Below are 5,893 nucleotides of genomic sequence, written 5' to 3' on the forward strand. Positions count from 1 at the left end.
ACAGAATGTTTGCCTTTGTTTGCCTTTATTAATACCAATATATTACACTGGGAAAAGCAGGAGAGCATTACTTGGAGGGACAGAAGTGGGGATAAAAAATGGAGGCATTGTGAGGGGGGCCGGGGCGGTTTCTGTTCACCTCCAGCTGCTTCCCTGCTCATCACGCTGAGAACTAACATGAAACACACTCACGCTACGGCCTCCTCTCACACACATCTGACATCCATTAAGGATACTGATGGAGGACCGAGCCTCTGAGGGGACTTGTGGTCCCATCTCTCAGCTCCTCTCCGAGAAAAGAAAGGAAGGGAAGGGGGAGGAGGAAAGAGAGTGAAGGAAGGGGTATGGGTAGTTCTGACAACCAGACTTTGGTCCAAACTTGGGCTACAATGCTAGCTTTTGCTCTTCTAGAGGGGCACCCAACCACATCTTAGGGGAGTCACTTCAACATGTGCATACGTTTTCTTAACCAAGTTCAGATAACAAAACATGTACCATTTGGTGGACATTTTTATGCAAAGCACCTTACAGTACCATCAGTGCATACATTTTAGCATGGTTGGCCCCAGAGGGAATTGAACCCCTATCCCTAGAGTTAGTGCCATGCTCTAACCAGTGAGCTATACATGACAACATTGTCAGGAGAAAGGATAAATACAATCAATGGAGGTAGTGAAAAAGAGAGCTGTATTGTCGGGTTAGTGGAGCAGCAGCACACCACAGCTGAAGTTCCACAGGGTTTTGTGGTATGTCTGTCTACTTTACCAGCCACTCTGGCAGGTAACCAAACATCATTTGGAGGCCCTATTCTGGTTCAAGTTGGCTGGTAAAATTATTCAAGTGGCTGGTGAACTTTGGGATTTACCAGCCACTGTGACCTGTATACAAAAAAGTTAGTTTCTAGCCCTGGTTACCACATTTCTACAGAGTCTGCAGCAGAGCCGCCTCTGAGGGTCCCCAGGCCATTCTGTAAAAACATTCCAAAGCTGTCTGTGGGATATGTCTATTCCCTGGGAACTTTCCCCCACTCAGATAAGTCAACCCTGACAGTGTGAAACATCATCTGAAAACACTAAGGATCGGCCCGACACATGTAGGTCTCCACGCAAGGCCACAGAGGTCCTGAGGGCAGAACACTCACCTTGTAAATGACAGGCAGATCTAAAAGATCTAAGACTTTACTTATGGACAAACTATTAGACATCACCTTCATGCTCTGGTATTGTCATCCTTCCTGATGAAGGGAGGATAAAAGGCTGTTGGTCTGAAAGCAGTGTAGCACAGTCTTGAGTGCAAGCGCAGACCCAGACAACCACAAACAAACACAAACAGCATGTGCATGCATGCTCACACACGCATGCTCACAAATGCATGCACACACACGCATGCACACACATGCATGCACACACATACAAATGCACTCACTTATCGTAATTGCTGCACATTTGCATGCAACATAATGTGTTGCCATTGGCAGGAAAACCAGAGTTCAGTTGGACATTCCTGGGAAACGAGAATGATAGATAGTAGGAGCGTAGATTGAAGAGGCTAGCATTGGGAGAAAATGAGCTAGAGAAGGTGTTTGTCTAAACAGCATAACACTACCTCCCTGTTTGATGTGTATGAAGCAGAGTGAGAGGAACATCACCCTCCTGTCTCCTCTACATGTTTACTTCAGCAAGTTACCCCATCGGGCCACCCCACGTTCACCCCACACACATCGACCCACACCCCCCACAGACAAACAGAGGGATAAAGAGAGGGATAGTGTGAAAGAGAGGAAAGACACACCTCATTAATCTTCCTGGCACTTTCCACTCCACGGCTGTCTGTTTTAGCAGCACGTTTACTTTTACGTGGAGGTGAAAGTGACTGATACCCAAACGGCCGCCTCAAAATACAAAATGTTCAGCGTCACCCACAAGTAATAATTTACACAGTTTGTAATTTTCATGCCGTCCTATTTTCTGAACTCTTTGGTGCACTCTGCCTTGCTCTTGTCTCTTAAAATGGAATTCTCAATACGTTTGGACACATACTCTCTCTTCTCCTGGCTGACATGTTAAGGAGTGGGCCTGCTCTATTATGACGTGCTGTATAGAGCACATCAAAACTTACATGTACAGTTACCGAGGTTCCCTCATAAGTTTCATTGTCTAAAGATGGCCTTCATGCAGTGCTCTTACTCACTCACACCAAGTTATTTTACTCAAGCAAGAAGGTTCTGTCTGCAGACATAAACCAGGCAGGCAGACTTGTCCACCTTACAAAAAGGTGTGGCATGTCCTTTTGTTCTGTGGGAGTTTAAAAAGTAAATCTTCCAAAGAAGCAGTGGTGTGGTTGTTTGTATGCAACTCACAACCACTAATGTTGACCTAATTAGCCTTTTTATAAATAGAAAAGAGACCTCTCCCTTAAGAACACATTGTAATTAGAATACAACTACACATACAGGCTGATTTTGTATTGTCCCTCTCATGCATTTATTCCTGACACACACACTCTCGTTGACTCTCTCGCTCACACACACCCGTGGCGGCAGCAGTCAGGCAGCCCATCCCGGGCCAGGCTCCGGTGCGGAGGGATATCAGACCTGTGAATTGTAGGGGGGGAGCTGAATCACAATGGGGCTGGCAGCCCTGGAGGAGGTCGTTAAGGCCAGCAGGACCAGGCAGCGGCTGCCGCGTGCTGCAGTCAACAGCCCCAATCACCCACCTGGAACCTGGAGCCCAGACAGCCGGGGGGAGGCGGAGCCGCTGGCCAGGCCTCGGCTATGGGCTGCAGGGATGGAGGAGCCTCAGCCCAGACAGAGCAACCAGGGCTATGGTGTCCCTGCTTTCACTCCCCAGGCCCAGGGCTACCGGTGCCCCGCATGGGCCCCCTCCCCTTCGTCATGTCTGCCCAAACAGCCCAAAACCACCATTTTCCCCTCCATCTGCCCTCATCTACTACTACTACTACTACCAGCTCCTCCCCCCGCAGACATTTGCGACCACACCCACCTATCCCCACCTAACTGCCCTGCTCCAGTTTAATCACCTCTGGATGTGGATGGAGGAGGGTGGGGGCCTTGGGGGTGGAGGAGAAAACCACACATTACATCATGTATTTACTTATCCAGGGTAGCTAGCTAGTGTTGCGCGTGACATGGAGAGTGGAGCTGGGGGTGAAAGGTGAAGGATTCGGGAGTAAATGAGTCATGACCAAACCAAAGGGTTGGAATCTGGGGGCAGACTGCTTAAAAACCCCATGGTACACAACACCTCCAGAAAGACAGCCTTCCCTTTATCACCACTATGACTAACATGTCTGTGGTTGGAGAGTAAAAGACCTTAACACTTTTCACCTGAACGTGGGGCTCATGTGATTGCTACAGACAAATTTCTAAACTAATCCTTAGAGAATTCCCAGATGTACATGTCTTGCACATAACACCATAATGTTTCCCAGAATACAGAGTAAGCACTTTGTGATTATTTGCTATTAATGAAAACAATTAGGGGCTCAGGCTTTTGGTAGCCTGCCAACTACTGTTTCAACATTTCTTCTTTCCTCACAAGTGGAATTTGAACTCTCTAAATTGCTTCCCTTTAGTAACAATGCAGTAAACACCCTCCAATCCCCTCTCAACCATCTGCCCATGGTCAACGTCACCTCAGTAACTACTAGTGACATGTACTGTAGATCAGCCTTGTAGTGTATCCAACCACCCCACCTTAGTAAGGTGGTGCAGCTCAGCAAGGCCAAACAGACCCAGTGAAGTCAATCTGCAGACTGTTCCATTTACCGTGTGCATAGGGTTCCTTCATTACTATGGAGAAAACTCCTCTTTCCTGGGAAAATGGATGGCTAAGAAAGGGCGGAACAGCTAGAGGCTCACAGAAAGACAGAGGAGGTGAGGAAGAAAATGAAAAAGGAAAGCAAAAGAAAACAGAATAGGGGAGAGAGGAGAGATGGATGGATGGATTTCCACTCATTCATCTCCCATGTCCCAGCAACCTTCGCCTGTCTGTTGGAGCGGCAATGGCCCACGCGGAGACATCAAGCACATTCCAAGAGTTGGCCCAATTACGGGCAGATGAGGGGCAGTTCTCTTTGTTTAAGAACAAAGCCAGGAGTGACACAACTGGTCTTTAAAGGGAGCTCTCACAGCCGTGGCTGAGGAGAGGGGGGCCCAGTGGGTGGGGGAGGTGACCAGCTGGTTATAAATATCTATTTGGTCAGTTACTGGAAAGAAAATTTGCAGTTTGTTTGTCATCCACTCATCCAGGTGGTGGGCCTGGTGGTTGCAAAACTTCAGAGCAGAGAGAGAGAGAAAGAGAGAGAGGCCAACCTGTTTGAGTCTGACTGCCAGAAATGAGGAATTTGACTAATTCTTATATAAAAGCCACATGTCATCCTCTGGTGGAAACCTGCGCTGAGAGAAAGATCTTGGAGAGATCTCATCGCATATTTAACCCAGTCATTATTCTGGTCATACACATTAGATGTTACTGTAATGTGAATTAGTCTTACAATCGGATAATTAATGTCAGAATGATCTTTAATGACTATCATCTGGAAAGGATGGATATTAGACTGTTCGTGATGAGTTGGCAGGGATTGCAGAACATTCTCCATACAGCAACTAACTATACTTTGCAATTTGAAGTTTCAACATCCTGACATTTCCTGGCCTCAGACTGTTCTGTTCTGATCTCTTGGTAAACTATGAAAACTAATAACTGCAATGATAAGCTTATGAGGGCTGGGTTGTAAAGTCCTGTTGGGGGTGACTCGGATAGTCCCACTTTAATAACGTTCATTGTGCAATTGGTTGTTGATGGCCAGACGCATGGAGTATTGGACTGCAGAGGGGCGGGACGAGTTTAAAGTTTAATTCCCACTCTGCAGTAAATTAGAACACAGCAGGGTAATGTCTGTTTATTCCAAATACAGCTGCAAGGGCCTCTCTCCTATCCCCCTCTCTCTCCCCACAGACCACACCACGGCCTCCGGATCACCTGGACCAGAAGGACACACACAAATAGCACTACACAAAACACACATTATGCAAACACATGCACTTGCATAAACAAACAAACCAACACATGCACATGCATACACACACACACTCGCATGTGAGCATACAGGCACACAGAGACAAAAACACACACACACACACACACACACACACACACACACACTCTCTCTCTCTCTCTCTCTCTCTCTCTCTCTCTCTCTCACACACACACACACACACACACACACACACACAAAGATGCAAACACTGGTTGTGCATTTGAATAGATACATAACAATAGAGATTTTGATGTGTGCCATGACACCATTAACTTGTGGGCTGAACACAAACAAATAAAAGTGAGGCAATTACTTTGTGGCTACTTACTTTCATTGGAAAATTGAGCATGATAGGGGGTGACTTGAATGACCAGTCAGTTTAGATTGTATCTAGCTCACTGCCAAAGCCTTAATTACAGCACATTATTTATCTATCAAGAATGTTATTTGGGGGAAAAGTCTTATAGATGTGTTACCATAAATAGAAACTTTGCAGTAGCCTATAATGGTGCTTTTAGAAAGTTACCCCAATCCTAAAATAAGTACTAGGCCTGTCTTACAAGTAGGTCTTTGCTACACTCTAGTGGAGGGTCAAGCCATACACTGTCAGCAAATGATTAAATCAAGCCTTCACCATGTCAAAAGTGGGAGTTTGTCTCCATCTAGTGCACAATATGAAGAGTACATGTGAAAAAAGCGGAATGGAAAGGACGTGCATCACGTTCGCGCAATTTCTACGTGCGCGTTCACGTGAGAATCCTGTGATCTATGCGTCAGCTGTCAAGCGATACACACACACACACTACTGTGTCCATGCAAGCCGGCGATTTGT

This window comes from Centroberyx gerrardi, chromosome 17 (genome assembly GCF_048128805.1).
Source record: "Centroberyx gerrardi isolate f3 chromosome 17, fCenGer3.hap1.cur.20231027, whole genome shotgun sequence".
Lineage (NCBI taxonomy): Eukaryota > Metazoa > Chordata > Actinopteri > Beryciformes > Berycidae > Centroberyx > Centroberyx gerrardi.